Source organism: Chelonia mydas, chromosome 25 (genome assembly GCF_015237465.2).
Source record: "Chelonia mydas isolate rCheMyd1 chromosome 25, rCheMyd1.pri.v2, whole genome shotgun sequence".
Classification (NCBI taxonomy): Eukaryota; Metazoa; Chordata; order Testudines; family Cheloniidae; genus Chelonia; species Chelonia mydas.
In genome coordinates this window covers 13,912,304-13,939,615 of record NC_057858.1, presented here as the reverse complement: position 1 = coordinate 13,939,615, position 27,312 = coordinate 13,912,304, and the positions used below count along the sequence as shown (strand labels likewise).

General features: G+C 53.1%; 2 long non-coding RNA genes across 6 annotated transcripts in view; both read right to left on the bottom strand.

Moving 5' to 3' along the window:
- Positions 1 to 17,335, bottom strand: part of LOC119564480 — a 108,876-nt gene extending 91,541 nt beyond the window's left edge. Inside the window, exon 1 of one of the 5 annotated variants that reach the window (XR_006287456.1) lies at positions 15,839 to 17,335. This is a non-coding gene — a long non-coding RNA (uncharacterized LOC119564480). Of the gene's footprint in view, positions 1 to 14,184; positions 14,971 to 15,838 lie in introns of those variants that run through there. The other 4 variants (XR_005223379.2, XR_006287457.1, XR_006287455.1 and 1 more) reach the window with 4 other exon arrangements.
- Positions 17,336 to 21,832: 4,497 nt separating this feature from the next.
- LOC122463817 lies at positions 21,833 to 25,718 on the bottom strand. The gene is made up of 2 exons (XR_006287440.1): positions 25,237 to 25,718; positions 21,833 to 22,453 (listed from the first exon to the last, which is right to left on the bottom strand). It is a non-coding gene; the product is annotated as an uncharacterized LOC122463817 (long non-coding RNA).
- Positions 25,719 to 27,312: the final 1,594 nt, after the last annotated feature.

Genomic DNA, 27,312 nt, shown 5'->3' with positions numbered 1-27,312 from the left:
ACGCGCCTTGGGACATGGGATCCGGTTGCAGGGTGTTTCCCTCCCATTCTGCCTCTTTGCAAGGGGCAGTAATTGAGCTGCTCACAACAGTTGTTAGAGGAGCGATCTGTTTATCCAGCCCCCCCCCGCCGCGCCTTTTAACTCAGGGAAATAGTCCTCCCCCCCGTCCCCATCTCCCTGGAAATCCTACTCCCTGCGTCGAAACGGAAAAGGTCCCATTAGCCATTGGCACAAGGTGCTGCCCCGTCTCAAAGGGCCCCTAATGGCTAAGAAATGTTTGGGGGCCAGATTCTGTTCTCTGTGCCCTTGGGGTAAGCCCGCGCAAGGGCCCTGGGGAGTGTGAGCGGTGGGGGGCGGAAAGCAGAATTCAGCCTGCCATGGGGAAGTGTCTGACTGGGGGGGGCGGGGGGGTACGGTCTGTTACATGGTTTTATCACAAGAGATCGTTTCTCTCTTACCCGGTATGACTGCAAGACAAGACCCTTCTGTTAGGGCGAGCATCTGAATCCCCCCCCCCCCCCACCCAACCAAACAGCTCAGCGATTTCTAATCCAATCATGCTAGGAAAGCGCTTGACAATTATCATGCCGAAAACGTGCACCCGCCTCACGTCTGGGCGTTTGCGGTCGTTACGGGTTCCTGGGAGGTTTACACTGGTTTTGGATGCAGCTTGCCGTGAGGACAAGGGGCGAGGCAAGTTCTGGAGAGGAGGAGGAGGGGCAGGGTTTAAAGTTGCTGAAAGCTGAAGATTGTCCGTCCAGTCACCACGGGGATCAGTGTTAAGGTTGCTTCTTTTTTGCTTCTAAAAAAGCAAATTAGTGAAGCAAACACCAGCCACCACCAGGGGAATGTTTCAAATCCATGGCAGTGAGACCCCGGCGACAGGCCTAAATATCTCACACACACACAGACACACACACACACGCACACCCCGATTCTGCGGTGGCTCTCAGGGCACGTTCTACACACACAACCGCACGTGTCATACACTCGGCCGAGCCTGCGTGTCCCACGCACACGCGCCGTTTATCAAGGCAACGACTCCTCCTAACCCGGCTGCAGGATCGAGCCCCCTTCGCTCCCACGTTGGCATAAAACGGGACAGGGTTTTTGTGGCGCTATCGCCGATGACCAAAAAAAAAAAAAAACCAACCCCAAAAAAACCGAACTCGCCTTTTAAATCAAAGCTGGCCGCGGCTACGACATTTGCTGCCCGGGATCTCGGGGAACGGACGCCCCGGTCACAGAGCCGGGCAGGGGCCCGCTCTGGTTTCTGCCCTTCTGAGGCACTCCGGTTTCACATCCCCCCAGAGGTCTCCGCACTGTGTCCCCGGCCACACTGACCTGAACTCCGCCGCGCCTGGCGAAGGACGCCAGACCCGCTGCTTGGCAGCGAGACCGATGGCTTTAGAGGGAGGTAGATGGAAACCTTTCCACTCCTTTTTGAAATGTTAACCCCCCCGGTAACTGGATTTCCCCCCTCCCCGGACTGCAGATCCCCGACGAACACGGATTCAAAACCAAAAATCACGTGTCCCTTGTTCTCTCTGCATCTGAAAGGGAACATTTAAAAACCAAATGCCCCAAACCCTTCCAGCAGCCTCCTTCTGCAGCGGCTGCCTCCTTTCGTTTAACCGTCTTTCCTCCGCTCTCCACTGAGCTAATTTGCATTAATCAAGAAGTTGCTTCTTCCACGGAGCCACAGGCCCCCGCTTTGGGCGGTAACGTGCCCAGCACACTTCACCGGCCGGACGCGACGCTTCGCCCGCCGCGGGGTGGACAGAAATGCCCGTTTTGTGCAGTTCCAGCCCCGCGATGTATGTTGCAAGCCCATGTGCAGCTCCTGGGGCTGGATCCGCCGGGAATTTGCAGCTGCAGAAAATTGGTAGCCGGGCTCGGAGAAAGAGACACTCGCCAGCCCAGCGGATTTTCCCCTTTTCCCCTTTCGGCCTCCTTTGCGCTAAGCGCGGGGTGGGATTTCAGCGTCATTTTCTTTAAAAGTCACTTTATTCGGAAGGCGAGCGCGCGTGAGTTTTATTTATAACAAACCTTTCTAAGTGAGAGCGGTTCCAAAGCCTGTCAGGGCACTTCCCTTTCCCCTTCCCCTTCCCCTTCCCCTTCCCCTTTCCCTTCCCTTCCCTTTCCCCTTCCCCTTCCCCTTCCCCTTTCCCTTCCCTTCCCCCTTCCCCTTCCCCTTTCCCGGACCGCGTTTGTCAGCGTTTCTGAAACCCGCAAAATGCCACTTCCATTTCCATGGCCATTTCTGCCAAAACACCAGCCCGGGTCCTCTAACTCTCGCCAGCCTTTCTTGAAAAGATTTACGGATTTGGGATTCTTTAGCAAACTGGGATTTTTTTTTTCCAGCGGGCGGAAGAAGAAAGACTCGATGGGGAACGGGGGGGACTTTTAGATCAAAATATATTTCCGATCATTGGCCGATAGAGATAATGCTGTTTCTATGTGGCCACATTATTTTCAAAGGAGGAGACAGAGAAGTGGCATTCAACGTAATAATTCCCCGGGTCACCCACGGTTATGTCCACAATGTTCTTTTCAGTTCCAGTTCCCCCTCGCTCCTACTTCTGAGAATAATCCGGTCACGATCAGAAACGCGTTTGGTGAGAGCCAGAAGGAACCGGGCTGGGTTTTTTCCCCCTGTGAAGTAACCTGGGTGGCTTTTTTTAATTGATGTATCTGGTGGAAAATTCTCCTGCAAGGGAAAAGAAAAGAAAGCTTGGGCCCGAGCTGTGATCCACCCCCGGGGGGGGGTGCTGGAGTGTAGAACCCGCCCGAGAGGGGGCACAGGCTGGAAGCCCTGTAGGTCCGGGTAAAGGGGACACTGAGCAGCTGCCGGAAACCAGTGTTAACCCGGTTGCTTGAGGGACCCCCGGACCAGGTGCGGCCTGGACAGATGCCCTGGGGCAGAAAAGACACAAACGCGGGGGGAAGGAGAGAGGAGAGTGGGCTGGTCCGGGAGGCCCAGAAGGAGCGATCCGAGATGGGAGGCCAGGCTGCGTGGGCAGCTCGGGGATCCGGCCTGGGACAGACTCTCCTCTGTCCCGGATTTGAGTGGAGCGACTGGTGTGACGCGCACCCGGCCACGGTCTCCACCCTCTGGGAAGCGGCCCCGGAGTTTCTCCCTCCTTCGCCTGGATCTTCCCCGCAAGCCTCCCGGTGAGAGTCAGGCAGGGCCTGGGCCGGGCCATGGCAGGACAGATCCCCCAGGCTGTGCCCCTCAGGCTAGATCCTGGGCACTGGGGTCTACGCCCCCAAAGGAGGCGCAGCTGAGCTCGGGCGCAGCCGGATCTGCACCCTCGCCCCCGCTCTACTCCCGCGCAGGTGGGGGGGGGGTTCAGAGCCAGCCCCCGCCTTCCCTTCGCTGGGACTGAAGCGCTTTTGGAGCCTGGGTTCGCAGCAGCTCCCCTCGGGCCGAGACATTCGCAGACCGAGTTATTCACCCACCAGCTTCTTTCCGCCCCGGCCTCAGGAGATGAACCAGGCTCAGGGCTTCCGCCAGCAGCGAAGGGAACACAGAGGGGTTTGCAGGCGTGGGAAGGGAAATCCCCCCCCCCCCACCTAAAGGCGCCCTTGGGTCTCTTCAGTTTGAAAGCTGGGGTCGCCGACGCTGGCACGCGCAACACAGAAACTTGGGGGGTCGGAGGGGAGCCTGCAGCTGTCGGATTTTAATCTGCACTCCCTGAAAAGGCTTCCTCCTGCGGTCTCCTGCCTCCCTTCCTCTTGGACCTAGCGCGGCTCAGCCCTGCTTTTTAAGGAGCCCCCCGTATAAATTGGAAGGGAGGGAGGCAAAACAAACCGAATAGACCACACAGCCATCTCCCTCCGACACAACCTCCACATGCACCAGGACAAGAAGCGCCCGAACCCACTGGGTTGTGTTGGGTCAGCGCCCGAACCCACTGGGTTGTGTTGGGTCAGCACCCACAGCAGCCAGCGCCAGCCTTAAATCTTCATCTCCACCAAAACCAGCACCTGCCTCCTCCCCCCTCCCCCCCGCTCCGTGGCCTGGCTTCTCTGCAGAACTCAGCAAGCACCGGGCCGGAGCCCGAGCTCGGGTGGAAACGGGAGCGGAGACCAGGCAGTGACCCACTGGAGGGCAGTTCGTACCGCACAGCTCGCCGCCGCGGCGCAGAGAGCAGAGCAGAGCAGCCCCGGCGCAACCCAGCCAGGACGGGGCCCTAGCTGCGCGCCGACCCCGGGGAGGTGACAACCCGGATATTCCCGGGGTCTTAACGGAGCCGGGAGCGGAGCCCTGCGCAAGGAACCGCCTGGCGACGCGCCAGTCATGCTGGAAGGGGCAGCGAGCCGCACGCACCCTCCGGGGTATTCCCACCGCAACCGGAACAAGCTAATTCCCCGAGAGAGTCTTAAAAACAAACCCACGAGGAAACAAAGTCTCCCGAAACCTCGGGACAAGGAGCCTTTCGGCTCCCATGGCAGCGTGCCCCGGAAATTCTCTGCGGCTGGGTGCCATTAATACCAGGCAAGGAGAGTCGCCTCCCGTCTGGGCCGATTACTGGTATTAAGTGGGCTGAGGCGGCTGCCTCTGTCCTGTACCCCGCTGAGGGACATCGAAAGAGTGCAGCGGGCACCTCCAGCTATGGGCCAGAGGCTGAGCTATGACGGATGGTGTTATGTCCGTGTATATGCGCACACACCTATGTAACACACACTTATCTGTGACACCCCCCCCCCTTTATAGGCACTGATGGAAGAAACAGCAGAAGCAAAGCATGTGGCCATAAAGATCTTGTCAAAGTCTGTGTGCTCGAGTGTGCACACGTCAGATCCATGGGGTCTTACCTGCCTCCTGCACTGGCGAAGGCTCCCTTTAAAAAAATTCAACGGGTCTGATCAAAAAAATCCCCGTTCCTATGTTTAAAAGACATTTTCCTTTATCCTCAGGTCTTGTTACTCGAATATTCCAGTTTTGATTTAATCCATGTGGTTTAGGACCCTGCAGGAGCCTCAAAGCCTGCAACTGCTTCCTGAAAAGTAACAAGTTGTCCACTTCAACCCCAGCTTTGCCAAACCTCCCAGGGGGAGGACAGCTACACCCAGGGTAACCATCAAGGTCCCGGCTGGCTTTACAAGCCAGTAACCCCCAGCTCTCCCGGAAGAGCTGGTATTTCAGGAACATTTCTGATCAGAGGCAAACTTTTTTAAAAAATGGAACAGTCATAAGGGGAAAAAATGTTCTCCCTGCCATCCTAGGGGGTGTAAGAGGGCGAGAGACCCACAAGCCCATCTCCAAGCCATCTGAACAAATCTGCCCACTTGAGCTTTTAGATTAAACTGAGATCCTGTCTCTTTAAATAGAAAGCACCCTTCCTGTTGTGAGAGCGCCCTCTAGAGCAGGGTTTCTCTGCATTACCCCCCACCAAAGCCCCAAGTTACAAGGTACTAAAGTCAGTGTCCCCAGGCCATCTAGCCATATAGAGAGGGAGGGTGACTTTGCCCCCCTGAAACCTGTTCATGCCCACCAAGGTGCAACCCCCGCATCCTAGTGGATGCTGCAGTCCACATGGGAGCAGATTCTTAGCATTCATTCTTCCAGGGTGCTCAGGCCCAGATCCAGCAAAGCACTTAAGCAGGTGCTAAGCTGCCAACTTTTGCACCTTGCATTGATGTCAGTGGAACGACTCCCATTGACTTCAATGGGGTTGTGACCTTAGAGAGCAGAACCATTGCATTATGGATCCTTGCTAGCCTTGTCACCAAACCCCTTTGTCTTTCGGCAGGAAGGCTGGTGACTCAGGACACTTTGAACCTTGTTAAAAAAAGGAGACGAAAATAAGAAGTTGAAACTTTTCCTAAACATGATCTACTCCCTCCCTCCGGTCCTCCCACTTTGCCACAGTCCATCAGCCTAGCGGGGAAGCTGACAGCAGGAAAGAGGCTACACCCAGTGGGATCCTAGCAAGTCTCCAAACCCGCACCCAGTGTGGAATAATTGTAAAATAAAAACAAAAAAGTAGGGTTGGGGATATGACATGAAAGCAAACATGATCAACTCATCGATGGAAAAATTTTACTGTTTGTTCTTATCTATTTGTCTATGGCACCATGAGGGCATTGATAAAGCAAGGGCGCATGGCTAAGCAGGTCTTAACTAATTCATGTCATATTGGTCTATAAGTGTATTCAATATTATACACAGAGAATTTGGACTTGGAGACCCCTGGTGCCAGGTGAGACACAAAACCCAGGCACCGTCCCAAAGGGCTTGCGATACAGAGAGACGGGTCTGGAGGGGGGTGGGGAGGCAAAGGCCTAGAGAGGGGAAGTGACTTGCCCAAGTCACACAGCAGAGCGAGAAACATTACCCACACCCTGTCTCTGCCAGGCCGGTGCCCTGGCCACTGAGTTGCACGGTTCTGCCACGGGCAGGGTCTCAACAACAGGCCTCATGGCTCTGCGGGGAAAGTGATTCTAAGCCTATTACAGCCCTGAAGGAGCAGGGAGGGGAGCAGCGGCGGACCTAATAGGCCTTGCCCAGCTCTCCGATCTAGGGTGACACATCCTGCTGGCTTGGGACGTGCTGCAGGCCTAGGCCCAGGAAGCCCATGGGCCGGGGGGGGGGGAAGTTTCTCCTTTGGGGCGGAGGAAGGGAAATAATAGAAACATCTTCGGGGCACACAGCATGGAGGAACAGCCAGGTTCAGAGGCAGCATTTCCTCCTGCTGCAGAAAGGGATCGGAGCCCGCTGCAGCCTTTAGGCCCAACAGGAGGAGATCACACTGCGGCTTTGAATCCCCAGGCCTTCCTTAGGATTGAAATGTCCCTTCAGCTTATCCATCCCTGGCGGCCTGTGTGTGAAATCAGCCAGTGGGCTCCAGCCCATTCCCTAGCAGGCGGGTGTCCCCATTACAATAGCCAGCTCCCCCCCTGCCAGCAGGCTCACGGGGCAGGCCAGGGCTGAAGGAGCCCTGGGGCCAGAGCTGCCCTCTGTCTCCTAGAGGGTGTCAGAACCGGGCCACACAGGGAGGGGGCTGTGCTGGGGGAAGCCTGATCTCCCACTGTCCATGCTGTGTCTAACCTAGACATAAAGAAAGCCCGCATTCCAGAGCTGGGGACTCCGCATTTTTCTCCTGCACTATGTTAAGGGAGAAAGACATTAAAAAAACAAAAACAAAATAAAACAATCATAAAATGATACTAAAGCAAGCAAAGGATCCTTCTCATGCAGACACACCCAAGCGTGCACACCCATGCAAACACCCAAGCGTGCACATCCATGCAAACACCCAAGCGTGCACACCCAGGCAAACACCCAAGCGTGCACACCCAGGCAAACACCCATGCAAACACCCGGGCGTGCACACCCATGCAAACACCCATGCAAACACACCCAGGCAAACACCCATGCAAACACCCGGGCGTGCACACCCAGGCAATCACACACACTGTTGTGATAACTTATCCGTCTCCCAGCCTCCTAAATTTTCCTCTGGCCTGGCTGTATTGTTATTTTTGCCAGCCCCCTGCATCCGCCATTGGACTGCCGGCGTCAGCTGACATAGGCAGCTCTAAACCCTTCTCGGTGGAAATGCCGGATCTTTCCACCTATTTCTAGAGAAACCCTGATACAAATCAACCCAACACGCAGTCCATCAATTAAGACCCCCACCCCCAACTGCCTTACTCCGACATACATCACTAAAGACCTGGCAGCATCCTGCCAACCGCCCCGATCTGTTTCACCGAGGCTGCCCGTCTGCCGTGAGCGGCGAAGGGGGAAGCCAGCCCCACGCACACGCCCCCCCCGGAGACAAGTCGCTGCTGGGGGAGAAGGCGCGAATACGCTATTTTCAGCCCAAAGGGCTCCTGGAGACGGACACTGACTGCGCCAAAGACGTTATAGAGACCGACTCGTCGCCACGTCCACATGCTCGGTTTCTGGTCGTAACGACTTCGGAGGCTAGCGGGGCTTAGCCGGGGCAGCGCCCGCAGGTTTGGGGGCGGGCGGGGTTTTGTTTATTCAGATCTTAGGGATCGTTTCAGAGAGGAGTTTCAGGGCCCGGGGAAGCCGTTCGTTTCATGCCTCTCCTCTGATCCCAGAATCCAAGCGGCTTCTCCGGGGAGACAGCACAGAGCCAACCCAGCCAAAGACCCGGGCAGCCTGCGGGCTCCCCCGGCGTTCGCCCTAGCCGCGCTTCCTGCAGATTGAAGAGTGCCGCTCCACCCGGGCTGCAGCCCTTCCTCGCTCCGCATGGAGCGAGCAGCAGAAAGCTAGCACAGATGATTAACCCAGTCCCCTTCGTGACACGGCGAGGACATTAATCCTGTCACCCGGGGCGCTTCCTTAGGAATCACGCGGCGGTTTCATTCTGCTTTTCATCATTCGACCCCGGTTAGAGGAATCCACTAGACTTCTCTCCAAAGTGCGCTGCCACCGATCCTGCTCTCGTGGGCCTCACTGGCCCCATATAATCTTTCGGTGCCGAGGCCTCTCCTAGATATCGTTGGCTCTGTCTGTTCCAAGGACGGGACGGCGGCAAATTGTAGGGGGATGAGCAACTCTCCCCGAGTAGGAGACCCAGACGAATTTCTTAAAACCCAGACTTCGGGGGTACAGAAGAAAATCTGGGGTTCGTAGTGTGCCCCCCTTTTACCGTTGCGGACAATCGGCGGAGTTCTTTAGCTCTTTCCCACGTGGGAATCACATTTTAAAAATAAATCCTACAGAGCAACGTCACTAAACCCCCCCAGGCGTTAAATCAGCCCCCCAGATTCATTTATTCTTTTAAACAAACAAACAACAAAACACCGAACAAGGCACGAACAATAATCTGAAGAGCTGGGAGATTCCTGCCCGCCTCGTCCGGCTGCAGAGTGTCACCATGCGGGGTCCCATCCTCCCTCTGCCCAGCACACCCGCACGGGGACTGGGACCTGGGAAACTGCTGTCCATGGTGCTGAAATGCAGGTCCCTGCCTGCCCGTTTCCCGTAGCGCCTGACCCACACAGCAAGGCTGGTTTGCACTTTGCATGGACAAGGAAGACTACACCCGGAAAGGGGGTTGGCACATACACAGGGCCTTTGCTGGAAACTAGTCCCCCAAAACGCCAACACCCCACGAAGGTGCTATAGCTCCGGCTACTGCATTTTTAGTTGATACCTTCCTATTTTCAAAGACTTGAGGTGGCAAGTGGAGGGTCCTGAATTTGTTTTTTAAAGGGAGGAGATATTTCTTTTTTACTGTGTACCGTACGGTGCTTATTAATTAATTAATTAATTAATTATTACTGTCAGATTTATTTTTAAAAGGCAAACAGAACTGAATGGAGAGACTGGTGTTGCCCAGGTAACTGTTTGGTTTGGTTAGCTTATTATTCCTCCCTCTCCCCCCACACCCACCCCGTGCATTTGTAGAATTTAAATATCCCTGAGTAGATCATTCCATGTCTCAGAGACACGTGGGTGTCATGTGTATACGCACACATTAGGCGTGTTCCATGACATTGACGTTCAACAAAATGCTCCAAAATGACAATTTTTGAAAATGTGAAATATTATCTGAGTGTGAGTGTGTGTGTGTGTGTGTGCTAGGTATCATCTCTCATCGTTTCAGCCATTTCTTTTGTTAGGTGTTATATTTTTAATTGTACATGCCAACTATCCCCCACAAGGCTATATGTTACACACATATTAATACAATGTGTGTATAATACGGATTATTTAGAATAGTTCACTGTGTCATATTTTGACTCTGTGTTCTGTGTGACTATACATAATTTGCAAACAGAATATATAACATTCTACATAGTGTATGTTTACACGTGTGTGTGATATCACACACCCACGCATTTAACCAGCAAACAGAAGTAGTGTAAATTACCATACATTTCTATAATCCCCCCCTTTTTCAGATATTTCAAACTATTTACATAGAAATGGCAGGACCACACCTTGGACCGGAGCCTGCTGTCCTTCCTCAGACACAACTCCCAGTAACGTCACTTGCCGCTGTGCCTTAGCCGAGACCCATTTTGCATTATATTTTGTTTGATACAAGTGTCTTCAGCCCGACCTGACAATCGTGTTGGCGCGGGTTAGAGCGTGGGCCGGGGGTGGAGTTTTTAGCCCACACGCTGGACTGTGCGATTCTAAACAGAAAACAATTCTATCAAATGTGTTTGAATCTATTGTGGGTAAATCTTCTTCCCACAGGCCCCGAGAAGCTCCGGATCGAGAGGTTCACACATAGAATAACGTCAGAAAAATCTCATTCAGAATGTACATCTTTTTAAATATGGAATGAAATTACATAGCCGCACTAGACACTATGGGTGTGTATTACACACACGCTACTATTGACACAGAAGTCTGTGTACACACTAATGTCTGGGTCTATGTGCGTGTAGGTCTTTTTATAACAATATTTTTGCTGTGCTCATTAAACCCACGTATAACAGACACACAAAACATGGTTATAAAAGCGTACACGTATTTTATAACGCCATTGCTGAGGTGTTTGCTACAGGAGTGTCTGATCAGTACCCCAACAATATTGTTATACAATATGTACACGCACTTTTATAACAATATTTTCATGTGTTTATTATATCTGTGCATTTAAAATGAACGATGTAATATGTATAAGATACACGTATAGTATGTAGTCTTACACAAACGTGTAACACAAATAGTGTGATAAAAGTGGATACATGTACAAAACGACACACACACGTTTTAATAAAAACGTGTGTCCTATCTGCATATTAAAGTGTTTCGTGCGTGGTTCATTGCAAACGCCTTTCTAGGTATGGTTTCCAGGACTCGGCTTAAGCATGTAAATATAGAAAATATTACTGGGAAGCCTTAATGTGCAGAGGGAGTTTTAATATATTTGTTTCCAAATCAGTGCAACTGCTTGCACCATGCAACCCTCTTTCTTTTCAATCCTCACTGTAAAGCAGAGGCTTAAAATGCCACTTTCTGTATTGTCGGGCCTTTTTTTGAGAGAGAGAGAGAGAAAATATATAAATAATGGTCCTTCTAATTCCCGTCTCTCTCCACACACACACACAGGCTGGACACTCCTTAAACGAGCTAAGATCTGTTTAGCATTTACCGTCGAATTCCAAATGGAAACAGGACACATTCCGAACCGTCTTTTCTTCTCTCCTTTTTATCCCCCCTCCCCGGTTTTACATCGCCATGCACAGATGTTTGCAGCCTACCTCAGAGAAGGGAAGGGGCTCACGCTTAGACTCCGAGATGTAAAGAAACCCGCGCAAAAGCTGTCTCTACTGCAAGACCCCACCGAGAGAGAGTTTCACCTGGTGAAATAAAAAGGTATCTCGCTCCCTGTGTCCCGTCCCCCCCCACCCCACGATACACGCGCGGCTTGCCTAGAGCTGAATTTATTTAATAGGGAGAGAGAGAAACAGGTAACCTCCAGGAAAAAAAAAAACAGGGTGATTATTTTTAAATATCTTTGTCTCACAAAGAGACACCCGCCGCACACGTGGCATCCGGCCTCTTTTCTTGCTAGTTACCTTCCAGGTATATCTCGGACAGGGGCCCAAAACATTCCCCAGGAAGGCTTAAGGGACTGGGGACACATTCCGAATTCCTCGAGATACCTGACCCCCGCTTAAACAAGGCCCGGCCGGCCAAAGGAGCCACGTGCGGGGAGCTAAAATCTTCTCAACCATGAGGAAGTGTGTGTGGGCTGCGGGGGGGGTCCTACATTAAAAACAAATCCCAGCCCTTTATTTTGCACTGATGAAACTGCTTGATGGGCTGCTCTGATCATGTATTACCTATGGGCTGCTGCGGGAAGTCCACACTTTTACAGCCCCGACCAAATTTCCCTTCTGCACATAATGTAAGGGCTGCCACACGTGACTGGAGACAGGGAAATAGTCTCTAGGAAACCCGGGGGGGGGATCCCCAAATTGTTCCCCCTTAAATCCTTTCGCCAGGACTTTAAACACCCTGGGGAGAGCTCTCCAGCTCAGCTCTCCAAGGCTTGTCCTTGCCTTCCAGCCAGTCCCGGCTTGCTTTTAGCTACGTCTTCACACAGATCTTCACAAACAACACCTTCTGTATTGCAATATTTGCTCTTAACCACCGTGAAAGGCAAGGATGGGAAGGACCAGGGAAAGACTGAAAAAAACAAAACCAAACCCCTGTCCGGGTCAGTTTCCTTTCCTTCTCTCCCCGATGGAGCTGTCAGACAGCCAGGCACGTCCTCTCCATCCTCTTGACTCACTCATTTTAGTTTTAAATAAGCTTTTAGGCAGTTTTAAAAATTAATAACAATGGAGCAAATGTATATCCATACCAGCACAAGCTTCGGGCCAAGAGGTGACCTTTCCTATTTGACACTTACCTGCATAATTTCTCCTGCATCCCTATTTCATTTAAATGGGCAAGTTGGTGTGTGAGTGTATATATGTATATATATGTTCCAGAAGATAGATAGATAGATAGATAGATAGATAGATAGATAGATAGACGGGGTATCTGGGGATACATAGATAGAATGAACCTTCTTATGAAGCAAAATACCTTCACTCCAGCAGCCATATTGGACTCTGGTGTAAACACAGCACACACACACACACACACACGAAGTAATGTATCCAATCAGCAAATAAACGAGAGCCAAAACCGACAGAATCAGAGGAGGAGACATGACTTTTTATGAAAAATGGGACAGCAGTTTAGTCTAACGGATATTTAGAAAAATGTAATAGCCTGGTGTGTTGAAATCAAACCGCAAAAAAGGGCCTTTCTGTCACCAAATACTAGCGGGCTGCCCACGGGTATTCTGAATCCGTTAACTGCTGTAGTTTAAAAAAATCCAAAACCCTTTAAATCATTTTCAATTGCTTCAGTAATTATAACACTTTGGGCAGGGTTCTCACCCCTCCCACACAGCAATTTGTACACTTGTGCACGTGTTATTACTGATACACATAGTACACACACAGCCATCTAGTCTGACTGTGTTTGAGAGGAGACCCACAATTTCTAAATTGCCTTTGGATCCTATCTGCAAATATAACGACGTGGTCTCCTTTTCTGAGCTTACCTAAAGAGAGAGAGAGATGGGGGTGCAGGGGGGGTTGCTATAATACCAAAGAAGCAAATGCTCCAACTTGGACTAACTTTCACAGAAAGATGTAAACTGAAAGCATTTATTTTAAAAAATACCGGGGTATTTTTTAACAAAAAGAAAACCAAAAACCAAACCAAACAAACAAAAAACCAACCATTAGCTCGGGGGTAACTCACGGTGGTTATAGGAGCAGAACAGCGACTGTCAATAGCAGTAAATGTGCCATTTCCCAGTCGTATTCGGGGTGTGATCAAAATACAACTAGCTGTAAAAAACTCAAGAGCCCCCTTTGCCTGAACGAACGGTTCCTTCTTAATTACACCAGGAAAGTCACAGAACTTGGTTCAGAACAAACACAGCGGCAGATTATTAACTCACCAAATCAGGTCAGTTTCACTGGGCTAGCTAGAATCTCATTCAGTACAGCCAAGGAGTTTCCTGATCCGAAATCTCACCCCTTCCGGAGGGTAAAGCCGGGGGAAATGATATTTTAAAAAGCAGAAATAAAACCAGCCCTGGGATTCCGTGTATAGAAATTGCCCCAGCATCACAGCCAGGTGAAATGACAATCGTGGAAAAATAAATACATAAAGCAGGAATGTGCTCGGGCCTACACGCCAGTGAGGAGGCAGGTGGGGGATAAAGCCACGTGTAGTGGTATTTCCTTTCCCTTTTATACGACACATTTCTATATAACACTCCGAGACAGAAACACAGACTGAAAACTATTGATGTGCAATTTTATCCCCGTCTCCCGGCAGAATTCCAGGGTTGACAGTGAGCGAATGGATTCGGGGCGACACGTAAATAACACACATACAAATGGAACTGTGACCCAGACATCCAGGATGAACATTGCTTTCCTGGTCAATCTCGCCAAAATCTAGCAGATTCCACAGCAGATCTCTCCTCAGAGGCAGCTAATACTTCTGCGAAGGTACAGGCAGGTTTACATAACACATCCTATCAGCTCATTTGAAGCTAAAATTTGGTACCGTTCCAGAGAGATTTTAACATTTTACGTATTATTAATTTATTATTAATTATTATTATTATTATTATTATTTCCATTTTTTAAACTATCACTCACCGCGAATGGCTCTGTGCAGATCAACTTATTCAGAAACAGCGTACAAAACCAGGTTAAAGAGGTTTTCAACCAGAGCCTAAGCCAATATGTCCCCAAAATCGAGGCTGGAAATATAGCTCTTGCCATGAACTATATATCTAGCAGGAGGGGTGGGTTGGTTTCGCCCACCCCCACAGCTGATCAGCCAAAAGGTGCTTTAGCAACAAAGACTAGGGAGGGTATTTGTCGGTCACATTTTGGCCTCTTCTGTGCAGAAATATTCTCCCTGCGCCTGCATGCTTGGCGAAAGACTGACTTCCCTGAAAAGCAATCGGCTCCTGCTCCAGCAAGCGCCTTAAAATATCTGTGTCTCACACGCGGGGCAGACGGTCCAACTGGTCCTAAAAGATTCAGTGCGCTTAATACTTCAGACCATCATTAATAACCAAATCATAAACCCAAACAAAAAACCAAACTTGTAGCAGGATATTTCCCTCTGCTGCAGGGCAGCTGATCGGTAAATACTGCTGAGAAAATCAAAGCCTTAGACACCTAGGAGATGCGCAGCAGCAGAGTGCCTCTGTGCCAAGATGACCCGGGATACTCTCGTCTGGCCCCCTGGGGTGTCTAAACCAACACAAAGCTTCTCCCTCGCGGTATGAAAAAAAAGTTTCTTGGTCTTTCTTTGGCCAGGAGCGTTACCAATGAAGGCGCAGGGGACGGCAGGCATTTCAATGAGAATTACAACGGACTGAAGGACGCGCGCAAACACACACAAAATACACCAGCAGCCAAATCCTGCCCATCCCAAATCCAGTGTACTAACCTCATCCCCATCAGCCTCCGAAATCCGAACTGCAAACCCCCGCTCTCCACACACACTTACACCTCGCTCCCCCACCCCCAGCAAGTAGAATTAAATCTCTCCCTCGAGCCACCTTCCCTACTGTAACCCCACCGATGGGGGCTCGTTCCCTGGGAACTCATCAAGGTTATCAAAAGTGGGTCGCCTTTGTAAGTTTGCCAGAGTGCCCGTCTCTCCCCTTTTGTGTCTCCTTCCCAGAGAAAGGCCCTGATTAATTAATTTCACACTGTAGCCCCAGAGAAAATTTTCCCACAAACAAGTGACCGGGAAGACGTGTAGCCCCAAAGAAAAGAAGTCAACATCAAGTTCAACAGCACGCGGGAAGGTTATTATCATAACAATAAAGTCTGAGCGAACAGAAGTCTCCTCAACAAGAGGGACTGGCGTCATGGCAGTCCCCTATTCACACCGCTAGCCACATTTTCCCAGGGTCCTTAACAATCACACAACTGTTTGTCTTACACATGCCAACGTTTGGGCATGGAGTTTGCCTTATGATAACAAGAAATAATGAAGGCTTTGGGGAGGGGCGGGTCATTACAACCCCCCCCCCCCAAAAAAAACCTAAGGAGGGGAAGGAGAGAGAAAAGTACCAGCCCTTGAAAGAAGAAGAAAGAGCATTTTAAAAGAAAAATACAAATAACCCCCCCAGCCATCAGCTCCTCCCCCCACTCCCTGCACCCTGTGTAGACGCGCCCAGAGACGAGGTGGCGTTGGACAGACTGTCCTAAACAACTAAACTGACCCTGGGGCCAGGAGACCTACAATGCAAAAGGAAAGGGGGGGGGGGAGCGAAACATTGTTACTTACTTGTTGATTCCAAATACTAATACATGCCGGGGGGGGAGAACCCCCTCTCCCCCCAAATTGCAATTTCTTTGACCAGGTTTCCAAAGAAAAACTTTGGAAAAAGCCCATCGCAGCCTGAAGCTCGTCACGAAAGGCTGCAGGCGGGTCAGCAGACCCCGCGGCAGGTTCTAGGGTCCGGGGCCCGCCAGACCCGTTCAGCTCCTTCCTTGTGCTTGGCTGGGCTGAGCCATGGGGGGCGGGGAAGCGATCGGGGAGGGGGGAGAGACTCTTTCCTAAACTTTGCGGCCACGTCCCCACTCCCCGTCCCCCCCCCAACACACATTTTCTCACAGCTCCAGCGAGGGGCGAGGAGGGAGCGTCTCTGCCCGGAGTCCGTTGCTGTCGGTCCCCCAAAGCGGCCCGAGCCGCTGTGAACGTGTCCAGCACTCCAATCAGCAGACCCAGCGGTCATTGTCCACAGTGAATTGGGGTCCATTGTTCCGAGCTCGGCCTGATCTGCAGGGAGGATTTGTTTTCACGCCTTTGGTGTCCGCCTCCCCCCCCCACACACACACTGAGTTCGATGGGGGGTGGGTGGGGAAAAATCACAGAGGAAGCCCCAGTTTAATCCGAAACCCCCCCACCAGTGCCGGCAGAGAATCTACAGCGAGCACCAGCCTCGCAGGGTCCCTCTCATTTAGAAGACAACTTGCTAAGCCGAGACGAGCAGCTCTGAACGCTGGCTGGGCTGGGCTGGGGCTCGGGTTGTTCTTCCGGCTCGCTCCCCCTTTTATTCCAAGTTCAGAACTTTTGGCCGAGGTGCTAAAGGAGGGAGGGTTGCCTAGGAGCAGAGCGCCCGGGTCCCCCGCCGCCCGCTCCGGGAGTGTCTGCAACTTTCAGGCTGCCAGCAAAGGCAGGCGGTCCAGCAATTCTCACGGTGCATCAGTCAGCGGGTGGATTGATGAGCAGGAGAAGAGGAGAGAGGGGGAAAAACCCCAGAAAGAAAAGATGAACGGGGAGTGAGTGTGTGTGTGGGGGGAGGGTATTTACCTCCTACACGCCCCACATCTGCATCCTGAATGATTTAGGTACCACACACACCAACTACCCTCAAAGCTATTAACGCTTCAGCAGAGAGAAGGGGAGAGGGGGAAAAAACCAGAGCCCCAGGGTCTAGGTTAGGAGAAGGAAGCTCAGAACGCTGGCTGCGAAGGAAGCAAGAAAAACAAAATCAATCCACCCCGGGCAGAGCAGATCCAGCCGCAGCGCTCGCCTCGGGAGAGGGCTGCAAAGAGGGATTGGAAGCTTGAGTCCTGCTGGTCACGTTGTCTTTACGCGGGGTTAAATAGCTACGTCTGCTTGTCACCCCCCGCCCCCGCCCCAAGACCTCTGCCATTGCAATGGGGGCCTTTGGAGGAGTCTGGCAGCGGCCTAGACTGACCGGGGGGAGGCAAATGACGGCCCCGCACACAGGCCCCGTGAGAGGAATGTTACCCAAACATCCATTTTGTCCATTTTGGAAATGGAGATGGGAGGCAAAGGGAAGAGAGAAAATGCCCCCCTCCCCCTTGCTCCATATTTTACTACGTAAAGCATGACGTCGTGACGTTGCGGAGCAGGATAGGTTAGCTGCATTCATATTTTAATGGTTTTTTGCTGGGGGGGGGGGGTCGAGGCGAGGCTGCATGTCTGATCTTCTAGAGGAAAAATTCAGAACAGTGGAGCCTTAAAATACTAGTACAGGATAAATCAATAACCCCTCGACGGTTAATCTAAAACCAACCAACAAATAAATACCCCCCCCGTGGGGGTCTTAGCCCTGCTGTTTTGTAAGACTGTCTCAGCCTTGATTAGTCTCAGCTCCTGATCGATAGGAGCCGATCAGGTTCCTAGGGCAGCTTTAAAGCAACGTTCAGAAACCAGAACAGACGGAAGAACAATTCAAACAGCGGGGGGGTGGGGGGGCTCTGTCTTTCAGCCCGCCTAGGGGCTGGAGCTGCTCGGAGACACGGCTGAGCGAAGGTGCTTGGCTCCCCGGGACATTTCAGGGTCTTCTTGCCATGCCGAGAAGTCCCTGTTCACGGTACCAGGTAAACTGGGAACGCAGGGGCAGGCGCGTTGTCGAGGTGCGTGGCTGGCTGCGGTGCAAGGGGTCGTGGTGTGTTCCCCAGACCGACCTCTGAGCCTGTGGAGAACAGTCACCTTGTCCCCTGGCACTCCAGCCGTGGGCTGGTTTCCTTTGGCTGTTGCTAGTTCATATTTCTAAACTCCCAAGAGACAGAAAATAAATCACGTCGAGAAGGGAGCGCTCCCACTCTTCATTCCCTGTGTGTTTGCAGGGGGTGACGCTGTCTATTTATAGCCTAGATTTTATAGGAAGAGAATATTTGCAAAACAATCCCCATGCCCTCCCTCCTGCGCGTATGCGTTTACTCTTTTCTTTAAACAGCTCCCCCCCCCCCAAAAAAACAGCAATTTTTGAACCGATGGCGACTTTTGTCACCGGATTGAAGTGTAGACCCTGGCTTCGGGCTGTAAAAACCACGGCCGGCAGAGTGGGCCCCGAGACCACTCGCAAAAGTTTGTTAGAGGTCGTGAAGGTGGCTAGCCAAAGAGTGAAACTAACACGACCCCCCCACCCCCCATAACGGAGCATTGTCTCTCTTTGCAACTAAGGTGAATTCTAGGACAAACCGATGAAAGGACGCTTTAAAAACACGCTCTGTTTGTTTGTTTTAGTCTCTGCTTCAACCCTTTGCTTTCCAAAATCGGTCCTAACGTGTTGTAAGCACTTTCCATCCAAGGCATCTCCCAGGAATCTCCAGAAGCTTGTCTAGGAATTGGAAATCCGTATTTTAAAATAGCTGGTTCTTCTAACGATCCTTCCCAAGAGCCCCGGGGCAGCGGGGGCCGCTCACCGGGCAGCTTTAACGGCGGAAAACACATCGAAAGCCGGGTTAAACGAGAAACCTCTTTTCAAACGGTAATATCTGCAAACAGGCCAGGAAGGAGATGTCAAAGCAGCTACTCCCAGCGGAGAGAGCCCCACATCTCCCAGCCTTTACACGGGGGGCGGGAGGCTCCTGTCAAAGGTTTCCGATGGGAAAGTGGACACTCCACGCTCCGCGGGTGCAGACCCCTGGCTGCTGGCCGCGGGCCCCAGCCTGGGACAAGGGGCCCGCTGGAAGCCGAGGCTGTTTGCACGGCACCCGGGGCCCGGCTGCTGAGCGGTGTTTAAGGCATCTGCAGATACGCACAGACTTCGGGACAGCTGGACGCCCGCGTGTGCCTTGCTCCGCCTCACCGAGCCGCTCCCCGCGCACCAGCGGGCTGGAACGAGCCGAGCGGGAGAATTTGGGGCCCGTCTGCACAGGGTCGAGTTAGAGACCGGGGCAGCCCAGCGAGGAAATGTTAACCCCCCCCCCCCGGGCTGTTCCGCGCAAGGAGCGGGGCTTGATTTCGACACTAGTTCAGAGGAAGGAAACACCGGGCTTCCTGAACGAGAAGAAAATAAATGTCTTCCCTTCTGTAGGCAGCAAAAATACCCAGAGCCCCAGGCGGTATTTACTGGGGCAGACTCCGTCACTCGCGGGGTATGTTCTTTGCTCTAAAGCCACTCAAATGTTGGGGCACCCGCGTGTCTGGGGGGGCTCCCCTGCTTTCGAGTTGGTGTCAACTTGTGCAGGGGGACAGCGCGGTGTTTTCCACACACGCGGCTACTGATGCCCGGCCGTGACCAAGTGCCCAGAGCCCGGGGTGCGGAGGAGACGTGCCCTGCACCGGGATCGAGACCAGACCAGGGCTGACGTGGAACAGCCCGGTAGCAAAGGTGCAGGGCTGCGGTGCCAGCCAGATCCCTGGTCAGACGGGAAATGCAGAGCGCCCGGCGGGTGTCTGTCCTCCAGGCTGCCGGGACAAACAACTGGGCGCTCGAGATGCTTGTAAAGAACCGGCGGGTGGGTTTCATTCGGCAAGCTGCAGGCAGATGGGTTTTTATTTGATTTTTATCTCAGATCAGCAAGATGCTAGGCAGTTAGCGGAGAAATAAAGGGCAGATTTTTAGAGATGAAGGGAAAGCAAATGGCCAGATAGATGCAGCCCCCATTTGTTAAACGCGGTCTCGTTTCCCACCCCTCCCGAGGCTCGCAGGCCTTTACTGGAGCCCGTGAGAGACCTGCGATAGCAAAGTAAAATCTAAGCGTAAATCTAAACAAGGTACGTGTCGAGCTCTAGCTCTGACATACGCAGACCCTCCTCTTTGGCGGCACCCAGGTTTTACCGTCCCATGAAGGTAGCTGGACGATAGACGCCTTGGGGAAGCCGGCTCAGCTGTGAACATGGAGAGATCTGGGACGGAGCCCGAGGCGGGTTTGCCTGTTCGGGGTTTTGTGGCTACGCCGGGGTGCCGGATCCAGGCTCTGCCGGGCGTGTGTCACCCCCCGTGTCCTGGGTTAAAAGTTTGCCAGGCCAGTTTGGTGCCACACGGTCGGTAGATTAGCGGTCGCTAACAGTAATTCCTGCTCATCACAAATTAGCCACACCTTAACTCGGAACCTTCGGGGGCCTTTTCGCTGGTTAGGACCAAAATCGCTTTTAGGGGTTTTTTTTTTTTATTTTATTTTTGGCCGTCCCACAAAATCCAAGGAGGTTGCTCGCTCTGCCCTTGGGGTGTTTGACTAGCCTAGAAAAGCAGCCGGTGAGCTGAAGGTTTCCTGCATGTCTTATCTCCCCCGACACGAAATGCAAACGGAGCTCTTCATCCTGTGTTTACACTGCTCACAGCTTACACAGGAGAGTTTCTTAAGGGTTAATTAGCGTCGTTAAAAATCCACGGATTTCACCCCGCCGCCCGAGGGGGAAAGCATTCGGCTTTAAGGGAAAAAAAACCCACAGGTACAAAACCCAAGCTGTAAAATCCACAGCGACTTCTTACAGGGATTGGAGGCATTTACAAGAAGAGACCCTAGGCTGATAACGGGGGGTGCCAGGCGCAGGTCTAGGGGTGTAGCAACGGCTGGATTTCCCTGATGTTTTTAACGTTTGCAAAAGAAAGATACGTAGATTTGCAATTCAGCCTCCTTAAAATGTTACACTCCAGCCCCCAAACAGACACACACAATTCACGCTGGTCTTTCGGGTACAGGCGCAGGAACAAGGGCAACAGAAGTATTGCGATGACGGAGATGTTTTTCTTTTGGAAAAGAAATCGCGTGGTCTCTGTTTGAATTCACTCCGGTTTATGTTCTGCGCACGTTGTACTGGGTTGCGGGGCATATACATCCCCTCGCGTTAGAATACAGCCCGGATCTGGATTTTATAGACACACCCGCGTGTCTGTATTTAGTGACCTGTACCTGTGTGGCCGGACACACACAAAGATACACAATCCAGTAAATGCACACACGTATGGCTGTGTTGGCAGTTATACGGGTAAGTGTGTACCACACACAATCCAGGCCATTGTAACACACCCTACACCCGCTGGATCGAGCGGTCCAGGGAGTTTGGAGCGTGTCAGTCAAAAAATCCCGTTTCGGATCCTGCCAAACGGAGGCGAACCTCTGGCTCGGGGGGCCTGGGACAATTGCACTTTAACCATGTCCTCAAACGCCGGGCTCATTTCTGCGGTGCAGAGACACCTCCTGCCCGAGTTTTGATTCGGAGTGTGAAGCTTTTCGGCGAGGACACGTGGCGCAATGCCCCGGGAGAGGGTGACCCGGAGCCGGGTTTCTCGGAGAAAGCCCCTTGGGGAACGCAGCGCGGAGTTCCCAGCGTGAAAATCCCACCCAGGCCAAGTTTAGCCGAGAGCTACACACGCCGGTCCGACCCCCGCAGGTCATTCCCCAAAAGACTCCTCTGGTCCCGCCTGTGCAGGTGGAAGGTTTTGCTTCCCTAATGAGTTCTGCTTTTGCATTTATTGGCTAACGAATATCGGCCCAGACTGCGAGCTGGGTGGACGCTCTGGGCTATTCGGGACCCGCAGCCTCAGTGCAGCTGAAACAGGCTTTGTCGGAAGGGTTTGTCCTTGAACCAGGGCTGGAGCCCCGCGAGGCTCCCTGCTCCCTGACTCAGGCTACGAACAAGGGGGGAGGGGGGGTTAATACAATAGAAAAGAAAGGAAAAGCCACCAAGGATCCAGTTGGGAACAGGTTCGCAGACCTTCCTCGCGGTCTCATTTCCACGAGCACCTTCGGCCCGGTCACTTTAAAGGCGCGCACCCAAAAGCAAACCGGGTCTGTTCTAAAGCGCTGTCGAAAACAGCGACACCTGTAGGCGGGTTAGATAATTTCCCCCTCCCCTGCCACAGTCAGAACATTATTAGAGCTGTGAAAACCCAACCAACCCACCAGGCTGATTTCTGCCGCCACTGCGGTTTGTTCACGTGGGACTGGGCAGAAGTAGAATCACCCCCCTGTGGGTGCCGTAGTTAAAACAGGCGCCTCTGACCCATATTTAGCAGAACGCTCTGATTAGATGTTGAAAGGCAAAGCCAGTAAAATCTTTCCCCAGTCCAAGGCTTGCCTTTTTTTTTTTTAAAGGGGTAAACTCCCCCTTGTCTGTGCATCCTTCTTAAGGTGAATCTGCTAGCCCAGCTCCTTTCCGCTCTCTGTCCGAGGCTGCGTGGCCACATCCTTCCTGAAACAAAGATGAGGCTGTTATTTTATGCTCTAACATTATTATGCGTACTTAATATTCATGCACAGAGCAGCCATCTCTCTCTCTCTCTTACACACACACACACACACGGCTCAGGGTGTTAGAAATCAGCCTGGACTCTGCACTTAGGAGAAGGTGTTTTACAAAGAGAAGCATTTGACTTCGGGCTCAAAGCCTCCCTTGCAGTGGCTTCCAATATTGCGTTTTCCCGAGTTTGCACCCAGAGGAGAAGAGCAAGATTATAGACATTTTTAAAAGAAATAATTTTAAAAAAGACATAATTAACTCAAAATGCCCCCAATTCCAGGCATGGCAAGGTAGGTTTTGTCGCCGAGAAGCGGCAGCTTCTCTTAAAACAAAATAGAAGATAAATTCCCCCCTCTCCAAACCTGATCTTACTCTCCCGCAGAGCTGTCTCCGGAGGTGAAAGCCCCTTTTGCAGCCAGAAAAGGTTCGAGTCCCGGGAGCGACTTACTCCACTGGGGAGCTGTATCGGAGGAGATTTGGGGCCCGGGACTCTCTCTACCTGCAGCCGATAAACCCAGCACCGACTCTCCGGCTAGTCTTTGGCGGGGGGAGGAATTCATCAGGCGATCAAAACCTTTTTGATCTTGTTTAAGGACAAACTCCAGGGTGAGGTCTGGGCATCTTGTAAACACAGACAATGCAGGGATCGGGACCAAGGAGACTAGACCCCACCGCCCCCCTTTCCGAAAAGCTTCTGTTCTGTCCTGTTGCCTCCCACCTAGGCCTGGCCAGGGGAAGGCGGGTGAGTGAGTCATTGATCCGAGCTTCCTTCCCAAAGAAAAACCACTTCCCCACCTCTTCGGCTCTGCTTTCTACCCACCACGGACTCTCCCCCTCGCCCTCATGCCCGATCCAGTATTAAGGGTTTTAAATGTTGATGAATTAGGCAGGAGACAGGCAAAGTGGGTTCTGACATTTGTCTTTGAGAGCAACTGAAACCAGTAAGCATCTCCAGACACGAAATTCCTTCTTTCCCTCCACTTAAGGAGGAAGGGGGGGGGGGAGGACATTTGTCACCCCCCCACTACCTCTTTAAAACCCACCTCTTTCACTGAATTCCCTCCTAGGTAGGGGCGGGGGTGGCTGGAAATTGCTTGTGTATTTTGACTCCCTTTTAATGTTTTGATCAAAAATTCATTAAAAAGAAATCTCCATTGCAGCTAGTTATGAATATTTTAGTGCTTTTGCAAAACAACAAAGAGAGGAGGGAAGGGGGGGGGGAGCCGAGGCATAAATCTGAATAAAGAGGAGGCGGGGTGTGTGTGTGAGAGAGAGAGCGCGCCCAGCATACCGGCTGCATTGACAAGGGAGGAGGTTCCCAATGTCCAGCAAAGCTACAGGTGGAAAAAACCCCGCTGTGCACGGCCAGGTACCTGCGTGGGCCCTGCCTTCCGCCCCGTGCTGTAGTGACCTCCAGATATTGACAGGCATGGGGCGGGGGGACCCTGGAGAGGAGGCGGAATCCCCGTCCCTGCACTAGCGCCTTGTACTTTTGTATTGGGGGTTGACTTCCTGGAGTCACTCCCCGGCTTGGGATTCTGCTAATTCTGGGGTGAAACACAAACCAACACCACGGGGGGTGGCCAGTGACTTCAGTGGGGCCCGGATTTCAGTGTGTGTGGGTCACAGCTAGCAGACAGCCTTCTCACTGATACACCGCCCCAGACCTTAATTGAATAGAGACCAGGGCGGAGCAGGGAAGCCGCCCCCCCCCCCCCGAGCGTCCCCAGCTTCGGGAGAACAAGACCCTGGCGCACCATACAGAAGGTTCAGTTGTCGCCCATTGGGGCGCAGAATGCAAGGTGCTGGAAGTAGGGGTGCTGGGGGCGCTGCTCGCACCCCTGGCTTGAAGGGGACCCCATCATACCCAGGGGTCACAGTTTGGTTCAATGGCTCCCAGCACCCCCACTGTACACAGTGTTCCAGCCCCCTGCAAAGGTGGCCCCTGTCCCCCCGCCCCGTGGAGCACAGCCAAAGGCCTTGAGGAGTCAGGGGCTATTTTTTTAATCTGGGAAGGGCCCTCCGCCCCCTAGATGGAATGAAAAGCTCTGGGGTCCCTCCAGCCATGGGAAGGAATCGGGCTGGTGAGGGGAAGGGTTTAGGGCCCGGGCCATATGCGGCGTAAGGGTCAGAAACCTGGCGATTCAAGCAGGCGGGGGTTGGGTGAGACTCACCTCCGGCCTGTCAGTTTCTTGCAGAAAGCAGCTGGCCGTGGGGTCTGGCGTGGGGAGGGAACCCCTGCTTCAGGGGTGGCTTGGGTGGGTGGCCACCCTGGGAGTCTGTCCTTCTCCCCCCTGCCCCCGTTCTGATCCCCAGTGCACACCCCCAGGCTGGTGACCCACCCACCTTTCCCACAAGGTCGCAGCGCCTCGCAGATCGGAACCCCCCGGGCCAGGCAGGAAACCCAGACCTTCCCCTGCGCGCTTTTACCCGGCGCTCCGAGCCCACGGGGACGCTGCTTTTACACCCAGAGGCTGTGGCTCTAAGGCAGCGTTACAGAGCGGGGCAATTAACAAGCTGCTCGGGGCAGGACACAGAGGAGGGGGCCAGCTCCGTTTATTATTCCAGGGAAGAGCTGGAGACTTTGGAGCCAGGTCTGGTCTGTTTATAGAGCCCCTCCGCCCGCACATGCCCCTGGTGTATCCCTCTGCCTCGCGCATCTGTATTTAAAACCCTCCGCCCTCGCCTTTAGAGTCTGACCCCCTCTCCCCGTAACCCCCTGCTTCAGCACTCACGGCCCTCTGGTTCCGCAGACATTAGCTCCGGGGGGCGGCCCCCAGAACCGAGTCTCCCCGGGGCCGAGAACCTGCCCCGCTCCCTGCTGTCGCTGGGCTGAAGCGAAACACGCGGGGAGTTTGGGCGAGCCCCAGTCACATCTGGCACAATCAGCTGGTTTGTTCTGTAAATGAGCCCAGTGTTATCCCCCGCCCTTCCCCCCCCAAATATTTAAACCACCTCCCAGACGGTCATTATCCAGCTTAAAGACTTGAGATCGGAGGGCAGGGCAGGAGTGGAAAGGACAGATCACTGCATTTCACTCAGGGAAACAGCGTCATTTTTCATTTGATTCCTCCCCGGTTCCTCCAGATGTCCCTCTGTGATCGTTTTCCTCCCCCGGAATTGGCAGGTGAAACGTAGGATCCAAATAACCCGACATTAACCAGTTTCCGGAAGATCCCGATCGATTGCGGAAGTTCCTTGACCCCCCAAATCTGCGTGAGCAGAAAACCAGATCGAAATCGTTCCCCGCCGGTGTCCGTTGCTCTTGGCAGGGGAAAATGCCTCCTGTCTGCTCCCCGCCCCAGGACACACCCGGAGAGGAGTCACCCGTCACCTCCCCGCAGCCAGACCAAGGAGCAACCCAGGGTGCGGTTCCACGGTCACCGGTTTTCACCCGAACCGACTTCTACCCCCAACAGCAAATCACAAAGGGACCAAATTTCCTTGGAGAAAGTGACCACAGAGCGACCCCCGGAAAAGCCAGAACTAACGAAACCCACAAAATCTTTAGCCTATTGTCATCGAAACAATGGGTCGGTTCTCTCCGGACTTGTCCAAGTTCACACCAGGACTTGGAAATAAACGTATTTAGACAGAAGAGAGGGGCCCGGTCCTTATTTCTAGTTTTATGAACTTTAGGAGTGATCTTGGGAGAAAGGTTTATTTCAGGTGACACCTTTGGGGGAGCAGGACTGTGCCGGGGCAGAGATCGGAGCTGGGGGGCTCTGCAGGACTTTAGAGGTTAAATACACTCAGCTGCTGCTCGCACAAAAAATCATCCTCACGTCTGCAGAAAACCCAGGGTGGCGTGGGATTCCGGGACTGTATTTACTGCCCTGCCTAGCAGCGAAGGGGCACCAGCCATTCCCTCGTGCAAAGCCAGAGCCCCAGCTGCCTTCACCTTAGCCAGTCCCGCCTTGGGGAACCGCTCTCCCCCGTCTCCACTTTAACCAGGGCGCCCCCACACATCCAACGACAGTTAGTCTGCGGGTGTCGCTTGAACCCGGACATCTCCGCAGCTCCCTTTTAGCGGACTCGAGCCGGGGGAGCGAGGGTGGGAGCAGCTGGGCCCTCGGCGCGCCCAAGGGGCTTGGCCAGCGGCTTTGCTCCTTCAGCTTTTCCTCCAAGAAAGATTCGCGCACTTACATGCATTGGGCATGGGGCGGGGGGGTTACTCTATTGAAACCAGTGAATACGCCCCCTCCCAGCTGGGACCGACCAGCGCCTACTCCACTCTCCCTGCGCAGCGTGGCCCATGGGCCAGCAACGAAACCCCGCTGGCCAATACCCGGAGAAGACTCGTAACCCGACCGCCAGGTCTCGGCCACAGAACCAGGCTCGCTTCCCCCAGACCCTGCTGGGCCTTGGCCCCCGTGTCCACCCCAGACCTGGGCTGGCAAATGGTTTTCGAGGAACACCCCAGCCCGCAAGCTGCTCCTCCCCCTTCCCGGAGTTCCTGGGCTCGCCAGCTCCCAGGGCTCGGCTGAGAACCTGCCCCACTCCCACCCCAGTTTCCAGTTCTACACCTCCTCCCTTCACCTGCTTCACCGCCCTCTTCTCACGCTCGCTCGCCCGCCACGGGTTTCTAGTCTGGAGTTCGTTACTGGAGCTAACTGGGGTTAGCGAGCCGTTTGTAAACACTGAGCGGACACCCCCCAGGGCCGGGGTCCAGTGTGTATAGTGGGGGTGCTGAGAGCCCTGGAACCGAACTGCAAACCTGCATATGATGGAAACTACTTCAAGCCAGGGGGTGCAACAGCCCCCCTCGCTCCAGCCCCATGCATGGGGCTGCAAATTCTCCTGTCGATCGA